The sequence below is a fragment of the Macrobrachium rosenbergii genome, chromosome 2 (genome assembly GCF_040412425.1).
Source record: "Macrobrachium rosenbergii isolate ZJJX-2024 chromosome 2, ASM4041242v1, whole genome shotgun sequence".
NCBI classification, from domain to species: Eukaryota; Metazoa; Arthropoda; class Malacostraca; order Decapoda; family Palaemonidae; genus Macrobrachium; species Macrobrachium rosenbergii.
The window spans coordinates 7318197-7338924 of record NC_089742.1 but is presented as its reverse complement, the minus strand read 5'-3'; positions in this window follow the sequence as shown (position 1 = coordinate 7338924).

Here is a 20728-nt window from a genome sequence, read left to right as displayed (position 1 = left end):
TACAAGGACAAGGGCATATATACATGTGGTGGGTATAAGTCCTAAGGGAATACATTAAGGCTGGGAGGTCACAAAACCACTAATGGATTAACATTGAAGTCTACCTATTGGTAATCCTCTCTATTCTGTCTTTCAAATCCTTCTAGAACATGTTTTATTACCGGGGTCAAAAGAAAATAATCCTTGGCTTAAATTTAGGTTCTTCTCCCAGGTCAACTGAATCATAATGGATTCCAACAAGTTCCTGGAAATAGTTCCATTACTTCGTAATATTACATTGGTTTCTGTCCAATTTATTCTGTGGGACTTTTCACCTAGATGCAAACATAAAACATTAGTCTGGCCTGTTCTTTTAACACAAATATTCAGTAAGAACAGGTCAGACTAATAATGCTCTATTTATAGTTCAAACGGTCTCTAATAAAATCAGTCTTGCACCTGACAGTGATTGATAAAAGATGGAAAACCTCCACAAATTCCGTTTACACCTGGACATTTGCCAATCCCTCTGCCAGGTAGCATTAAAATTATTGGAAAACTAAAATGTATCAATTCTCGATTCCGGCATTTCAAACGTTTCATTAAACCTTATATGGCAGTTACAGACTTCATTTGCATTAGATACCAATGTGAGAATAAATATACCTGCGTTATATTTTGCGAACTTGTATCGGGATTCCTCTGGGATTAAGAATAATATAGCTAAAGGTATTTTCTGGAAAATAAACTAATATTACACATTACACCGGAAAGATTATAAATTTCCCTTTAGAATTTGCTTTACTTTTTGGTTTTTACTTTTTTATAACACCATTATTTGCAACGCAATGGATTAGGACATTTCTCATTGTCTTTAACCTTTCTATTTATTCATGAACTTGAATTTGAACTCAGGGAATTCATATATAAATATATTAAACGTGAAAATGTTGAGCATGTCGCGTTTATCCAGTTCATAAATATTATTACCAATTATTATCACTACCGTTATTAAATATGATTTGCAAGTAAGCCACAGTGACAAATAAAAATTTTCTTCAGCTATTTACGAAATATTTATGAAGCAAAACTGGAATAAAAAAAAGTTCACATAAGCTGCATCACAAAAAAAGGAAATTTGACTTTAAGCGAGATGAAAAAGTATCAAGTTGATGAAATGCTTTTAAGTAAGATAAATTATTACAATACAGCACATCCAGAGGATTGCCTAGATTAATAAAAATCATAAATCTCTGACTGACCTTTAAAGGAGTGATTATTTTAACAAAATTCCCCTTATATCAGCGATAAACTTTAAATCGTATCTTGCTCTCAAACAAGGATTACTTTTTAGCTATCATTCGTAAGCTTTATAATATATTTAGAACATCATCTATTATCCTTCTAGTCCTCATGATGTGTTAAAATGACACAGCCCAATACAACAGACCCTTTGTTTGTTTTATTAAAAATCTGTAGCACTAGGAGACTATTCTGATACCTTAGAGTACGACGCTTCCATGCGTTCGGATAATTTATTTATTTTTTTTCGTTTAATTATTTATTTATTTAATTATCTATTTTATTTCCATACATTAACAATCAGCACAGCTTTTAGGTTCATGTATATATATATATATATATATATATATATATATATATATATATATATATATATATATATATATATATATATATATATATATATATATATAAAGACCTCTTAAGGGGTATAGGGATAACTTATATATATAACCAAAGTAATGATTTCATAACGGATAGTCATCTGATTGCTGGGGATCATAATTGGAAATATAGAAAGATATATATGAGTCAAACAACCTCACCACAAATTCTAACTGAAACTAAGAGAAGTATCAGTATTAAACTATCACTGAAGAGGAAGAAGAGAAATACGCACATAATCACACCACACGTAAACCCAGAGTATATGTATAAACAAAATTTCAACTGGAGATCGAACCTCAGTCTCCCCAATGAGAGGCCAGGGTGTCAACTAAAAGTATTCGGCCAGTGGTAAGAATTGAAGGAGAAACTAATCAATTTTCCTATTTATAGCATTTCAATAAAATCTTTAGTAAGATAAAAAAACGAAAAAAACAAACAAAAAACAAAAAACATTCTTCCTGGCAAGATGCATAAAAAAAAAGTTTAAAAAGGTCCTCAGTACAGCTGGAAGCTCTATGATTCCAGGATAGGAGCATACCTAATCCAAAAGACGGTTTCTTATGCTTGAATGCTCGAGTGATAAAAACTTAATAAAATCATTGGTTCCTTTTTCAGAGATCGATTAAACCTCTATTGACCTTAACGTAGAAAACTATACTTGCCTAAGCTCTGGGACATATGTCGGATCCACGAGAACTGAAAATCGACTATCGGGGATTAAATTTTCGGAGAAACAGACAAAAATTTGAAAACATTAGAAATGAAACATTTCTTTAAAACAACTAATGCACTTTCCTGGATATTATTTACATTTGTTAAATACCCAGACGCTGCGAGATAATTTTGCATTCACTGGTTACTCTTTGATTTTGCTATTTAGAAATTTTAACTGTGTTTTTATGGATTTTATTGATTTTAAGAAGAAATTTTATTCAATTTAACAGATTCCTCTCTGTAATAAAGGAAACGTTGGAAAGAATTATTAGAGATGAATACGTTTCATGGTCCACTGCCCAGGATTATTTCTAAGAATATGAATTTGAAAAACAAAAAGTATCCAAGGAAAGGTAATCAATTTTCCTATTTTTAGCATTTCTGGATTTTAGTAAGGAATTCTTCCTGGCAAGAGACGCAAGCTCTATATAGGAGCATACCTAATCCAAAGACGTAGTGATAAATATCATGCTATAGCTTACTTTAGTAGAAAACTGAAGCCCACAGAAGAAAATTACGAGATAGAAAGGATAAAAATGACACTTTAAAGACTTTTAGAACGTTACATTTGGCGGCGAGATAATTTTCCAATTCCTCTGCTATATGTGAAGAATGAATGAAAAGAGGTAATTTGAGACAGGATTATTTCATAGAATGAAAATACGTTCCAGGAAAGGTAGCAGATGCATTATCGAGATATACTTCTCAGAGAGAAGTGTATCTCAAATAAAAGATAAAGACCTAAAAGAAATCTACCAATATGTGAGGAATGAAAAGTAATTTGATCATCAAAAGGAAATAGAGTTAAGTAAGAGGATTTGGTGCTCAGTCGATGAAATAAGTATAATAGATGGAGTATTAATTTGGATGTGCCAGATAATTTATGCATATGGATCATTCTATTGGATGGCCTATTTAGTATACAGGACGTAAGACCCTTAGAAGTCAAGTAATTGAACAAATGAATGATAACCCCATAAGAACTCACCCAGGAAATGATGAAAGAGTGAGACTAGATAAAGGATCCTTCCACAGGGAAGGACTATATAAGGATGAGGATAAATATGTGAAGAGTTGTAATATTTGTATTAGTTATTAGGGGAGAATAGATAAGGAACTACCTTTAGGCAAATATCCTATCCCACAAACTCCATTTGAAAGAGTAGCCACAGTTCTCATCACTAACATTCACACTTCAAACAGAAGAAATAAAGATATTCTAGTGTGCATAGATGCACTCACTATATCACAGAACTGATACCGAAAACAGGTAAGGGGCTAAAGAATGTGAAGTTTCTCTCTTTGACAAAATATTTTGTAAATATTCTGCCCCACAACTAATAATTTCCGACGATGGACATGAATTCAATAATTCATTGATCCAAGATATTTATGATACATTCAAGCTGGAAAAGGTAACCATACAACTGTATTATCCAGCTAGCAATGACTTAGTAGAAAGGAATAATAGAAAGGTTCTGGACAATTTGAGACATACGGCAGGACAGGATCCCGAGTGGGATGTCAATTTGTCTTTACTTCAGTTGTCATTAAACGCCAGATACCATACTAGCATCCAAGCAAACCCCCATAAAGGCTTTAATGGGATATGAACCAAGACTAGCATTTGAATGACTAAATCAGCCAATTCAGCCTAACTACTCTGAAGACATTATGAAGATTAGAATGAGTAAGTTCAAATTAAAACATAAACAGCTTCATAAGAGGCCCAAAAGGTTATGGTAGACAATATCAAGAAGGATTAAAACCAGATGATAAAATTGGAAACGAAGTGTACATAAAAAGATAATTAGGAATAGCATAAATTACAAATTAGCCACCAAATTCACAGGGCCATTGAAAGTCGCAGAAGTTAAAGAAACAAAAGTAAAACTGAAGAGAATGAGTACCTTAGTTCTTTCTACATGTGCTGAATCAATAGAAGAATCAAGATTCTGAGTACATAAAAAGAAAGTTAAAGGAACCAAAGAAGTTAAGAAAACAGCGGAGACTAAAGAAAGTGAGGAAGCAATCTTGGACGCGAGAACTAGATATAATCTAACGAACGGGAAAGTCAGATTCAAGCAAAATGGTTTATATGACCGATTAATTGCTCATATTTGTTCCCTACATTTAATTTATTTTGCCAACTTTACCTTCATTGGTTGACTTAGTGATAAACCCTCTTTTCTAATTGCTGCAATTCTTACTTTAACTAGTTGGTCTTGTAGCAAATTGTCAGGGTTAAAGTGTGCTGACTTCGAATATACTTTTTCTTTAACTAAAATGGGAATGCTTAGGAAACAAATAAAACTGTAAAGTAAAATTCTGAAATGTAATATTATCATTTCTGGAAAACTCTTTAAAAGGAGAAAAACAATGGTAAAGATAATCTTTATGTATCTACAATTACACAAATTCAAGCTTTGGCTGCTGTAATTACCACAATCAATAGTGGAAGTTAGATCATGGATAAAGGACAAGTGAACTTGATAAATGAATATGCTAGAATAGAAATTGAAGAGAGTGTACAAAAGATCTTAATACTCAAGTAGGAAGTTTGTTTAAAGAACTGAAAATCATTGAATCAAACCTAAAACAAAACCAGAAGTTATTCTGTGTAGAGACAGAATCCCTGTTAAGGACCGTAATCAACGATACACTTTAAGAAACAGGAGAACTCTACGTACCAAACAAACAAAAGCCAAGAGATAACAACCTATAGTTGCTATTATTTCAAGAGGTTTGTCAGTAATATTTGTAATTTCGAACCAAATTGAACTGTAATCTCTCAAAGGGGAAATTTCCTCAATAGGAGAAGAATTAAAAGGGATAAACATGGAAATGTTAGGCATCAGAACAAATATAAGAAATACACAACAATTCCTAACAGAGCTGAAGAACAAGAAAGAAATATTAAGACAGATATAGACGATTTTAGAAAACAAACACAGAACTGTTTCCACACCATGTATTTAATCTTTACTATACTGACCCTAAAAACAGAAGTAAAGAGATCAGGTGACGAACTGTAGGACTTTGTCAATAGATTAGTAACAGCTTCTCAAGGAAAATTCTCGGCAAGTTAATTGTCGTTGAAAAACTTACAAGCAATAATTACTAGCGCAAAACTTAAGTATACCATATACCCCATATTCCCCATTGAACTAATCCAGTTACTCTATCCTTTTCTTAAAGATGCTTTCACTAACGGAGGCTTACTAATTACAATTTCTTTAAATACTAAAAAGGCATATAAGTATTACTCCTTCACCCCCTTTTCCCACTTGTGTTTAAAATCATACTTTATTATTGGATACCGAACCCACAGAACTTCTCTTTCAAGAAGACACTTAGATTCATATCGAAGAAGTAAAAGGAAACTTACAAAAAATGCAATGCACACTTCAATCATACTATTTGTGATGCAAATCAGTTAAACATAATTCAGGGAGCCAAAATCATCTTGTTTATACACCTTATACGCAATCAGGAAGTACATTCATGCCGTTTTAAGGAGGTGCATATCCACGAAGTCAAAATCACTTACATGTAAGATTTCGTTTATATGTTTAATACTGACAGGAAATCCTTTAGAATTAAATGTAAAAGGATCAAGTACTCAAAAGTTGTGTAACCTAAAGGTTCATAAAGGATAAAGATAAGCTCAGAAGACGTATTTGTAAAAAACTTTCCTCAGAAACAAATTATATTGCTTAGAAAACAGTAAGTTTTTCAACTGGTTATTCAGTTGGGTTTAGTAGTTTGTAACTTTATTGTTCCTTTGCATTATATATATATATATATATATATATATATATATATATATATATATATATATATATATATATATATATATATATATATATATATACATATATATACACGTGTGTATACATATGCACATGTATGCATATATATATTTATACATGTATATATGTGTATATATATATATATATATATATATATATATATATATATATATATATATATATATATACATATATATATATATATATATATATATATATATATATATATATATATATATATATATATATATATATATATATATATATATATATATATATATATATATATATATATATATATATATATATATATATATATATATATATATATATATATATATATATATATATATATATATATATATATATGTGTGTGTGTGTGTGTGTGTGTGTGTGTGTGTGTGTGTGTGTGTGTGTAACTGTATCACGAAAATATGGAAAGTAATGAATATATATATATAAAGATAAAATCCACGAAGGAAAGGGAGACACTGGAGTACTGCGAGGCCTTTCGACTCTTTCGTCTTCTTCTTAGCAGACTGAAGAAATATAAAATTAAGTTTACAAGAAAGCTCATATAAATGACAGATTGGGATTATAAAGGAAAAAATATGTACCTGGAATCCAACACAATTGAAGAATTAGTAGAACTGCCAAAACAGGGTTGAATATTTAAGAGGTTTTACAAAGGATTAGGATCAACCGCTCAGAAGCAGGGACAGGACAATTAAAAGATTGTACAAGGGCGTGACTGACCACCCAAAAAATATTAGTACAACAAAATAATTCTTTTTTTTATAAACAATAATAATTTTTACAAATAAGAAATTATTTTATACATACGGATACATAGAAAATATATATAAGGTAACTAATTTGTAATTGAGTCAGTGATATTATCTTTTAGGTCATTCATGAACACTTTTCTAATACAAGGTTTCAAATAATACAGCCCAGGGCTAAGGTTAAAATTGCAGCTAGAAGTAAGCGGGATAATAGCGGACTCCAATAGATTTCTTGAAGAGAAATCTTTCGATCCGGCAATCACTGAACTTTCAGTCCAATTTATCCTGTGAGAGTTTTCACTTAAATGAATGAATATAACATTGGTTGTTTGTCCAGTTTTGACTGAATACTTATGTTGCTTAATATTTACATCTAAATCTTTGCTAGACTGGCCAATATAAAAAGAGGCGCAATCCAAACATGGAATTTTATATTTTACGTTGTTGTTTTCTTTAGGGCTGTTTTTAATTAACATTCTATTTAGTGTGTTATTATAGGAAAAAACGATGTTGACATTAAAGGTTTTAACAATGATTTTATGTTTTCAAAACCACTAAAATAAGGCAAGCTGAGAATGTTGTAAGGGGTTTCTTTCTCCATGTTACTTTCACTACAAAACTTTTTATGGGCTTTGTTACAACAAATGTCTAGTATATGTGAAGGGTAACATAAATCTGTCCCTATTTTTCTTATGTATTCAGTTTCTTGATCCAAATACTGAGGACTGACAATGCGTAAAGCTCGTAAAAACATAAAAGAAAAAATTGATATTTCGACGTTAAGGTGATGGCCTGAGTAAAAATGGACATAAGTTAAGTTGTTGATTGGTTTCCTATAAATACTGAATTTGTATTGAAATGGTTTTCTATGTATTAAAATATCTAAGAAAGGGAGGCAATTGCCTTTTTCTAATTCTAAAGTAAGCTTAATGGATGGTACCTGGTTATTCAAATTAGAGAGTAAATCATTTTCATCAATACCAGCAGGCAAAACAGCTAAAATATCGTCAACATACCTATACCACCTTAAAGGAGTATAAATGACATTAGGTAAATATCGTTTTTCAAAGAATTCCATGTATAAGTTTGAGAGAAGTGGGGATAAAGGGTTGCCCATTGCCATACCAAATATTTGTTGGTAAAATGCACCATTGAATACAAACTTACAATCACAAATGCACAACCTAGTGAGTGAAATAATATGACTTACTGATAGAGGTAATTCATGATGGATTAGTTCATTACTAAAATACTCTAAAATAGAATCTATAGGGACTTTAGTAAAAAGAGAACAAACATCAAAACTAACGAATCTATCAGTGGGGCAAAAACTAATTTTGTTTAATTTATCAACTAAATCTAGAGAATGATATACGCGAGAATCGGAGATAGTTCCAAGTAACGGGGACAAGGGCTTGGTAATATATTTCGAAAGTTTATATGATATTGAGCCAACAGTACTGCATAGGATTATTTTCTTTGTGTATTTTTACTAATCCGTACAAGTAAGGTAACGAGGAAATTTTAGTGACAACTGACCTATTTGTTCTTTTTTATCTTTAAGGATTTTTTTCACTGTACTGTTGAAATTTTTTATGACTTGATCAAGGGGATTTTTTGTTAGTTTTTGTGTAAGTCGTATCATCATCCAGTAGGGCTTGCATACGTGATATGTAGTCAACTTTATCTAAAATTATAATACTATTCGACTTGTCAGCTTTTGTGATGTGGATTGTATTGACTTTTTTTCAGATCGGTCAAGATATTCTTATAGCTAACAGGGAAATTACTTTCATGCCTAACATTTGCAGCTCCATAAACAATACCTTTAATTATGTCAACATGATTTTGAGGGAGATAACAATATTTTTCAAATATCCTTAGGGACGACGCAATCGTTAAAGCAGAGAGTCTATTAGATACAAAGAAGGATAAACCATATCCGAGTGCACTCACAACATTTTCACTTATTTGTTTCCTTGATAAATTTATAACACAATTGCGTGCACTATTAGTCCAGTCACTGCTATCAATAAGACTTTTTAGTTTTCTGTCGAGTTTTCTTGTTAGGCAATCTGTAGTCCTACGAAGTTTTCCATAAATTTCTTGTCACAACGAGTCCTTCCAATTATCCGAGATAGAATGATTAAATGAAATTCTGGCTTTTTATAATTCCTTAAATCTTTCCTTCTCTTGCTTTGCGGCTGCTATGGGCACGGAATTCATTGAATGGGTGATAGTCATATCTTCTTAAACGGCGTGGTAGCAAGGATCTAGGGAGCACTTGTTATAATAAAGCCCAAAAAAAGCTTTATAGTGAAAGTAACATGAAGAAAGAAACTCCTTATAGTGCAGCAGATTGCTGTAAAAATCGTTCAGATAGTGAAACAAGCATGAAATTTGGCACAAACATTCCTAAGACTACGCTCTCTTAGAAAAGGGCGCTGGCCACCTGAAAATCCAAGATGGCGGCTATTTTTTCAAAATGGCCGCCATCTATGTTGAGATTCACTGGTTTGGGAGCATCTATTGGATGGAATATGCCAGTTTTTTTTTTTTTTTAAACCTCGACTTTTAGGTTATAAAAATGTTCCATACCACACATTTTATTGAAAACCCTTACTAAATGAATTGTAACCAAGATGGCGTACAAAATGGTTGCCATAAAAGTTTTTTTTTCTATCCACAGCGCTAGCAGACATAGAGACCAACTGTTTTTATTTAATGGTATATTCATGTGATCAGACAGTTTAACTAATATGCTATTTTCAACTGAAATAGTAATGGTATGGTCACATACAACATTGTGTCTAAGACTGTAACCATAAAAAGAAAAAGAAGAGAAATACGGACTAAACGCAACCAATCTATGTATAGGTCTCAACCACACCTTTGAAAAATTTGAGGATAAGAAGGTAGGCATAGCATGACACGTTGGATGCTCAAGCTGATTATCTACTGAAGAGAGGGCAATATTTATCTAGACTTCACATTTGCAAGTGCACAGAGCTGTGCAGGGAAGACCCAGCTTGTAGCACTTGCACCTTTCCCGACAGCCTGCTTTGCATCCACATTTGGTAAGCTGTTGGCAACTCTTGGCTAAGGGCCATGAAGAAGAGTACCAAGAGATGTCATTGCTGCCATCTCAATGTGCAGACCACCAAACATTACCAGATACTTGTCTTCGCCATACTGATCAGGCCACTGCCACTGCACCTGCTTTGCTACGGCATAGATTGGCTGATCAGCTGTGATTATGGGTATCTGGCCAGGGTTCAGAAAATCAGTGACATCCTGCACTTTCTGCATCACGTGTTTGATCGTAGCAACAGAATGAGCCTGATTACGCAGGAGAGGAAGCAATGAAGTTATGGTTACTTCAAATTCTGGGCTTCTCTTCATTGAAGCGTGATGAGCTGACCACGTCAGATTCACTGCATCATCTATTTCCTGGGTGACTATGACCTTGTCTAGCCTCTGATACTCCAGTGCAAGCTGTGGCCCCAAGATATCTGTGGGTGGCTTTGGTATTGCAGTGTTTGGTGGCACAGGGTTCTTTGTTTGAAAGGAAGCTGGTGAGATGTTTGTGAATGTGTCCGGCAATTCAGGCACCGACCTCACTTTCTCAGGTGCAAACTTTAGTTGCTGTCTTTCCTGTCCAGTGTTCTCCTTGGTGGGGTGCTGAAATATAGAGATGCTAGTTCCATGGAAGGAGGTAGTGGCAGTAGTTGCAGATGGGTTGTGGTCGATGTTGTCCATCACTGCAGTGGTGAACAACCCTTTCGCAGTACTGGGGGACAGACCACACCTCCTCCACATATTTGCTAACTGTGGCATCTCCTAACTGTGCAGAGACCCCAGTACTCTGTCATAAGAGATACTGAGGCCATACTGATGTAGCATTTCAACCAGGTTTCTCTTCCTGGTTTTGGCATAGACTGAGAGTCCCATGTAGACTGGGAATGGTGTTTCTCTGTCTTTGGAGTGTCTATGAGTTGTTGCTCCTCTTTGTATCGGGAGTAGCAGTTGAACTGCATGAGCTGTGCAATGGCCTGGTCTGACTTTGATGCTCCAAATCGTAACTGTGACTTGATGTCAGCCCCATGCTCAACCATCCCTACAAACTGGAGCAGGAGAGGAGGCACAGAATTTCGTACACAAGCCTCAGAAAATGTGCCATCAAACCGTGACTGATGATCAAGTATAGACTTTCTGAGAATATTTGCTGCTTTAGCAATGATAACTGCCTCTGAAAGATCAGATGATTGAGCAAGTGCTTTTCCCACATCCTTTGAAATGCAAGTAATACATCTCTGCCAGATTTATGAGCCTCAAGTTCTGGAATTTCTGCCAGAAGTTTGTCTTTGAGTCTCGTGGAATTTACACTTGGTGACTCTACACCTAATTGTTCCAGACGTTGTTGGTAGAGGTGGCAAATATCTGCCAGCCGAAATGTGACTGGATCATCTGAACAAAGGTTGTTTTCAACAATGTATGTCATCAGTTCTGACAGAACTAGTGGATACACATCTGATTCTGACTCAGTGCTACCTTGGTCTTTCTCAAGGCTCCTCAGGTAGGACCTTTTTCTGTTGTAGAGGGCACAAAGACAGGCATGGTGATACTTTAAACTCCTGTGCAATGACATCCCCACCAGTCAACTTAGCAAGGAGCTTGCCATCACTAAGTATCTCTGCACATTCACGCAATTTCAAGTCAAGGCCCTTAGTACTAGCCTGTCTGAGATCAGATGCAGGTGCCACTTTCACAGAAAATGCAAACTTCATTGTCATGACTGGTTCGGCGCAGTTTTGCACGACTAGTCTCAGTGTTGCTGGTCTGGTCATTGATTGTCGCTTTCTTGCACGGTCCAGTTTAGTGTTGTTAAACAACAAGCGACAGTTCACATGGTATTTTGCTGCATTTTTCCTGAGAGTGGCCTCTATGCCATCACCTTCATCCAGCCTTGCTGGATCCATTATCAGTGGCATTTCATTAATTTCACTGAACATGGGAATGTTCCTTGCCAGTATTGTGTACCCATCATGGTCTAGACATGATGACTTGGAGGTGATGTCAAGTGCTCACCTCTTTTGTCCTTCTGACAAAGACAACACAAACTCCAGTTTGTTTTTCTACTGCTCAATATTGGATTGGCATCACATTCTGCCATGATTTCACTTTGATTAAGGCCGAGGGGTTATCCTTTTTACCACCTTAAACAAAGCACACATTCCTGTATGGGATTCAACTAGGTTCGGTCTCCCTACACCTAGCCCGATCATTCATCCAGTGCCATTTAAGTCCCGTGTGATCTGTACACCATCCGGGTAAGTACATGAACCATCATGTACAGCCCCCATACCCTTGGCTCGGCTCTCCCGCGCTGGCACATCCTGTCTATTCAGGTGCGGCTATCTAACTATAGCTGGTCTGGGGCTGTTAGAAAGCATTTGGGACACTAAACTAAACTATACTACAACTACTAGTCTAAGACTACAGGATTAGTAAAGCTGGATTAACTGGCACTGAACCCCATGCTGAGTTACACAGCAGTGATGTCACCAGTGTGCCCTGGTTGTGTGCAGACATACACTCTTTTACATTTATTAATTTTCCTTCAAAATTGATGAGTTATTCGAAAGAGATGGCCTCATTAGGATCTAAAACCACAGAAACCAAGATCCATGCTTAAAACGATAATTGTTGAACGGGCATTATTTCTCATTATAATTATTGTTTCTACCTTTTCTTGGCAGCCATATAGCCCCATATATTTAAAGGTAAACTGTACTGGGAAGCTACAGAAACATAATATTCACAAGAAATAGTATGGAAGAGCTTTACCATATTGCTAGAAGCAAATACATGCCATTCTAGTGAAAAATTAGCCAAAATCTGTCGATACTGGCTGCCATCTTGAATTTGGCCGCCATATTAAATTTTTGCGTGGCCAGCGCCCTTTTCTGATAGAGGGAACTTTAAAGAGCACTTGTGCAAAATTTCATGCTTGTTTCACTATCTGAACGATTCTTATGAAATATGCAATTATCTGCTGCACTATTACAACATTCTTAGCTTGCCTTATTTGAGTGGTTTTGAAAACATAAATTCATTGTTAAAACCGTTTCATGTCAACCTCGTTTTTCCCTATAATAACACACTAAAACGAACGTTAATAAAAAATAGCCCTAAAGAAAACAACAACATAATATATAAAATTCCATGTTTGGAATGCCCCTCTTTGTATATTGGCCAATCTAGCAAAGATTTAGATGTACGTATTAAGCAACATGAGCATTCAGTCAAAACTGGACAAACATCCAATGTTATTATATTCATTCAATTAATTGAAAACTCTCACTGGATAAATTGGACTGAAAGTTCAATGATTGCCAGATCGAAAGATTTCTCTTCAAGAAATCTATTGGAGTCCGCTATTATCCAGCTTACTTCTAGCTGCAATTTTAACCTTAGCCCTGGCACGTATTATTTGGACCCCAACATTAGAAAAGTGTTCAAGAATGACCTAAAAGATAAAATCACCTTATATATATTTTCTATGTATCCGTATGTATAATATAATTTTTGTTATTTGTAAAAATTATTATTGTTTACAAAAAGAGAATTATTTTGTTGTACTAATATTTTTTTGGGTGGTCAGTCACGCCCTTGTAGAATCTTTTAGTTGTCCTATCCCTGCTTCTGAGCGGTTGATCCTAATCCTTTGTAAATCCTCTTAAACATTTAACCCTGTTTTGGCAGTTCTACTAATTCTTCAATTGTGTTAGATTACTTTATAATCCCCTTCTGCCATTTATATGAGCTTTTTTTGTAAACTTACTTTTATATTTCTTCAGTCTGCTAAGTAGAGGACGAAAGAGTCGACAGGCCTCGCAGTACTCCAGTGTTTCCCCTTCCTTCGTGGATTTTATCTTATATATATATATATATATATATATATATATATATATATATATATATATATATATATATATATATATATATATATACATATACATATATATATATATATATATATATATATATATATATATATATATATATATATATATATATATATATATATATATATATATATATATATATATATATATATATATATATATACACATACATATACATACATATATATATATTCATATATATATATATATATATATATATATATATATATATATATATATATATATATATATATATATATATATTCATATATATATATATATATATATATATATATATATATATATATATATATATATATATATATATATATATATATATATATATATATATATATATATATATATATATATATATATATATATATATATATATATATATATATATATATATATATATATATATATATATATATATATATATATATATATATATATATATATATATATATATATATATATATATATATATATATATATATATATATATATATATATATAGGATATATATACTATATATATATATATATATATATATATATATATATATATATATATATATATATATATACACACACACACAAGTCTGTGTTATGTCCCTATCATGAAGGATTCAGTTACTCCAATTACCTACAGAAGTTGTTTGGTGGTCATGACCGAATAAGACCATCTCTCTCTCTCTCTCTCTCTCTCTCTCTCTCTCTCTCTCTTGCTATGGCTATTTCCCTCTCTCTCTCCCAGGCGCTCTCATGAACTCTAAGAAAACTTTACATCCAAATTGGCGTGTATAAACCAAGCCTGACATATAAATATATATATATATATATATATATATATATATATATATATATATATATATATATATATATATATATATATATATATATATATATTTTTTTTTTTTTTTATTTAAATTTTTTTTTGCAAACCCAACATGAGACTGTTTAAATTACTGTTAGTAAACCACCACCACAAAAATCAGTAAAACATAAGTGTTAACAAATGTGGAAAACCCAGTTCACTTACCCCCATACCGTCGCCGAAATCAATGTTCCATATTATTACAAAGGTCGGTTAGTCATAGTTCTAACCAGTCACCAAAGCCGTTGACCATCCTCTCACACATCTTTGCTTGTCTTCTCCATGATACATCTGTCAAACAAAGAAACACCTCACATTATACCCAAAATCAAATAACATGGGATATTTCCCACCACATCACAAACTTGTTAGTGGAAATACTAGACAATAAAGAAAAAACCCAGACATAAAAAAATGAAAAAAAATACACAATAAATTACTGAATATCAATCATTATTTTAAATTACCTTTTAAACAGGTAATTGGAGCTGGGAATTTTCACCGCCCATATAAACAGTTCCCGTGACAGCAATGAAACATATTCCATAAAAGATCTCACACTTTCCTTTTCGGTCACTCTCACTAGATACAAACGATCACACACCACTGCAGGGATCACCCCAAAATCCAGATATCTAAACGGATAGGAGCTTCTGGAAGCTTCAATGCTGATTCTACCTCCGCTCCATGTGCAGAGTATCCGGGCACTCTCTGATCAGGTGGTCAATCAGGTGCTGAATTCACATAGAATGCGCCACGTTACGCTTCAGCAGCGCTGAATCCGAAAATGGCCAAACATTCACCCCTGCCCTACGTGACCTCTGCACTGCATGACACGTATTCATGTTCAGATATATGTATATATATATATATATATATATATATATATATATATATATATATATATATATATATATATATATATATATATATATATATATATATATATATATATATATATATATATATATAGTATATGGTGAGGAAGAAACTGAGATAATGAAGAAAAAGTACGATCTTTTGCCTTTGCTCTAAGTTATTCTTAAGCAAACTATATGCAGTATATTACAAAGGATTACAAAGAGTAGGCACATTGCTTATAAAATATCATACACAGACTGTGGTTAATTCTATTTGAGCCAGATGAGTAAGGAATTACTTGCCAGACTGATAAAACATAAATGTCCATTTATAATTGGCAAAGAGAATAATTGCTCTATTAATGCACTCATTGTGAGCTATCACAAAGGATTGTCTGGCCTCAGAATAATATAATTACAATTTGTAATAATATTGTGTTCAGAGGAACCTTGAAATCTACATTAATACAACTAACAAAACTATACCATTAATTTAAGCACAATCCTAAACACTTTTGACTCAAATCTGCACAAGATGTTAGAAGGAAATTTAAAAGACAAACTCATGAATATCAGTAATCTTAATTAACGTCCTCTGTTATGCTTTGTTTGTCCAGTTATCTGAGTTATTCAGAGACAGCTATTCCTCGCCTGAAGAGTTAATCCAAATGCATTAACGTTCATATGCACTGAAATGGTTGTATACGCCTTTAATCTTAGTTATTGTCTGTAAAGCCGCGTCTTCTTTATAGTCATTTGAGCCAAATTTGAATGATCTTTCACTTTGTTATTTCACTTTCTCCATGGCCAAAAACCCTATTTCTTACATCTCACTGTTATCTCCATGAAAGAAAAAGAAAGGAAAGAAACAAAGAGAGAGAGATTACACACACACACACACACACACACACACACACACACACACATATATATATACATATATGTGTATAATATATATATATGTGCATATATATATATATATATATATATATATATATATATATATATATATATATATATATATATATATATATATATATATATATATATATATATATATATACACATATGTATATATATATATACACATATGTATATATATACACATATATATATATATATATATATATATATATATATATATATATATATATATATATATATATATATATATATATATATATATATATATATATATATATATATATATATATATATATATATATATATATATATATATATATATATGTATATATATATATATATATATATATATATATATATATATATATATATATATATATATATATATACCATAGATATGGATATGGAAAAGTTAGATATATTCCATAACTCTCAAGGTGGGGTAGAGCAGACGAGCAATAAAGAGCTTGTCCTTAGAAGAACAGTGTAGTAAGTGAAAACGGAAATGATCCTGGCATTCTGCTTTTCAGGCACAGGGGCGATTTAAAAGTGTCAAGATTTTTCTATACTTGAAGCTTTGTAAGGACATCCTTTTTACCTTGCATCTAAATACAACTTACGAAACCTAAAGCGGGAGAAACATGACTTAGAGTACGAGACTACAAACGAAATGAAAGGGGTGTTTGCAATGGTAATGAGAAACGTCTTATGCGCCCGAAAGCAAGGAAATAAAATTTCTAAGCTTTATTATTTTACCTACTTTCTTAAAAGAAAAAATATTAATTCAAGATTTGAATGCTTATATACAATTGAGAGAGAGAGAGAGAGAGAGAGAGAGAGAGAGAGAGAGAGAGAGAGAGAGAGAGAGAGAGAGAGAGAGAGAATTTAAAATTGTCTCTTGGTAATGTAATACATAAATAAGAATTTTTTGCTCTCGTAATTGAATGCTAATTTAATTCCTAATTTCGAATAAGAATAATTGGTAATTGTCTTGTAAAACAAATACGAAATCCGTAAATCATGGATTCAGAAGCATATCCTTAATGTGATCAATATACCGAGATTGCAAAAAGATAAACTCCTTCATATCTACATTCGTTTTATGTCAGTTTTCGTGATTGCCATTATGAGCGCATTTTAGCAGCAGAACACTTTCACTGATATTCAAAGGAAACAGAAAAGCGCAATGGATATAAGTGTAACATCGCAATAACTATTATCAAGGCAATACTGAAGTATTTTCGGCCCTTAGAGGAGTTGCGAAGTTACTTGATCAACTGATTTTCAATGAGATGTTTCGAGAAAGATGTGAGGTCGTGGAAGAACCATACATCTAACACCTACCCATTTTAGCATTGCACCGTAGATGTGTTCTTCTTTTCTTTCGCCTTCCTTTATCTTTGTGCAAGAGCATAAAAGCTTTAGCATCAGTCTTGATAATGACATTTTTTCTCCAGTTTCGACAGTAAAAATGTGGAGTTTGATTATTTTTTTCAGAGCAATAGTACTCACTGAGCTGTTACACGCAACATTAAGGCTATAGTCCATGTTTTACGATATAGAAACAAAACTTCTTAATTTAAAATCACATTCAGTATTCACTGAAAGAGTCTTATAGGTATTAGATTTTTATTTAAAAAAATACAAAAAACAACACAAAAACTGAGGACTCATAAAGAGGTCTTATCAGTCAACACCTCTTTCCACAATCAATCCAGTTAACAGCAATATTACTGTATTTTCATTAAAATCAGTGAATTCAGATATAAAAAACATAACGGTTACTGAACTGCAACTAAATTAATTGACCATTTCAGTTCACGAGACCGTTGTTTTGTTACAGTAATGAGATTCAAGATGGACAGGTGCTTGTTAATTCTAAACTGAATTTCTCATATTCACATACTTCTTTCAGCGAACTCTCAGACCAATTAATATCCATTCCTATATTCACGAAGCCTTTAGGTAATGACAAAGGCATGTGTTATAATATCAGAATTACGATTGATATTTAGGAGTTATCTCTTACCTTATTGCACAAACCATAATAGACAAACAGCCGAGGAAGGTAGCTTTCCCCCTCCATCAACCTTTGTCACCTGCTGCCATTCGAGAAACACGTCATTCGAAAGTTGTCTGCAAAAATCCGGGCATATCGGATTTCGTATTCCTTCAAGCAAACAAACGAATGATCTAGAAGCAACTGAGCCAGAATCATACCCTTTTGTTGGAGGTCAGAATATGAGCCATAGCAAGCAGATAACCACACACCATTTTCTTAGAAGATTTTTAAGGGTAGGTTGAATATTGTGCAAATAGCATGTAACCAATCAAAGCAACGCTTCATGGTAAATATTATTTGTCCGTGCTACCAAATTTGTTTTAGAAAGGAATGCTTTATGACTGCAAATCGCATGCGAAGGGATTATCTACACATAGAAAATCTTAGTGTGTACCTGTACAATTTCACAAGTGTAACTCTTCGTGTAATAATGATAGTGTAGTGGTATTAAATTCCATGTTCAACCGCTCTCACCGCTATAGTTTATGTCTCAGTGTAAATAGAAATAGGAAATAATATTTGTAGCGTCATATTGGCATATAAATATCTAAAATTAAATACAGATTGACGTAGAACCCACTAGTAAATAGCATTAGAGGTTTAAAAAAACTAGTACGCCCCTATGAACATCGGTATATACCAGAACATTAGTTCGACTGCGGTAATTATTGACGTGAGCAAACTAAGTGTGAATATCTAATGGTGACAAAATACGTTAAGTGTCGATGGAATGAAAGGTTTTCCTCTATGTTAGGTTATTTTCATTAATTTTAAGCGTACCTTATTCCCATTGCTGTGAAGAGTTTCAGTAAATGGGTGCTTCAAAATATCCATGAATGCCTGAAAACGGTCTTATTAGCTTCATGTATTACCCCATCAGGAAATGAGATTCATTAGTGTTTATCGAGGCTGCATCTCATGACATTATCTACAGAGATCATTACGAAGCAGCCTAATGGAGCAGGGAACCTCTTCAAGGGTTAGCCATCTCTTCCTTCCGTGCCTTCGAGTTATCCAGGATGAAGAGAGTAAGACATAAAGAGTGACACAGCAGATAAAATAAAGACGACGCGGATACGCCTAATCAAATGATTGAGGTTGTTACGTAAAATTAGTTTAAATCACTAAAGAAATAGGTGTAATTGTTAGTACTAACTTCTGCAAAATTACGAGGAAGTTTCTCTCTCTCTCTCTCTCTCTCTCTCTCTCTCTCTCTCTCTCTCTCAGAACAAGTTTAACATGCACATGTGTGGAGAAATGGTAATCTCAATTTTATGCATAAAATACTTTTAGCAATATTATTCTTAATCCCAGAGAAAACCCAATATAACTTCGCAAAATACAACACAGGTATATTCATTCTCACATTGGTATCTAAAGCAAATAGAGTTTGTAACGGTCATATAAGGTTAAGTGATACGATTGAAATTCTGAAATCGAGAATTGATACATCATTGTTTTCCAATAATAATTTTAAAGATACTGGCAGAGGGACTGGCAAATGTCCGGGTGTAAAAAGCAGTTTTGTGGAGGTTTTCATTCTTTTTATCAATTACTGTCAGATGCAAGATTGCTTTTTTAGAGACCATTTGAACTATAAAAATCTCGGACGTTAACCAGCTTAAAGATATGTCTTTAGTGTCTAAGTAATCTTATCAACACGCACACATAATACACTCATGCATATATATGCATATATATATATATATATATATATATATATATATATATATATATATATATATATATATATATATATATATATATATATATATATATGGTGAGGATGGGTCTATTCAGCTCTAATAAATATATCTGAAAACGACAGGTATATGTATGTACGAGAGGTAATAGACTTTTATCCTTCTCGTGGTCAGGTCGGCAACGTGACCTCCTTGTGGTTATGGTGACGCGGGTTCGTGTCCCGCGACCGGCAATCGCAAGTCTCTTCAATTTCTTGCCTTTGGATGTTACGGTTTCGTAGTTACAAGCATATCCAAAAAAAGGGCGAAGCATTCGAGAAGTTAAGAGGGCATTGTGGCTATTAGAATTACAT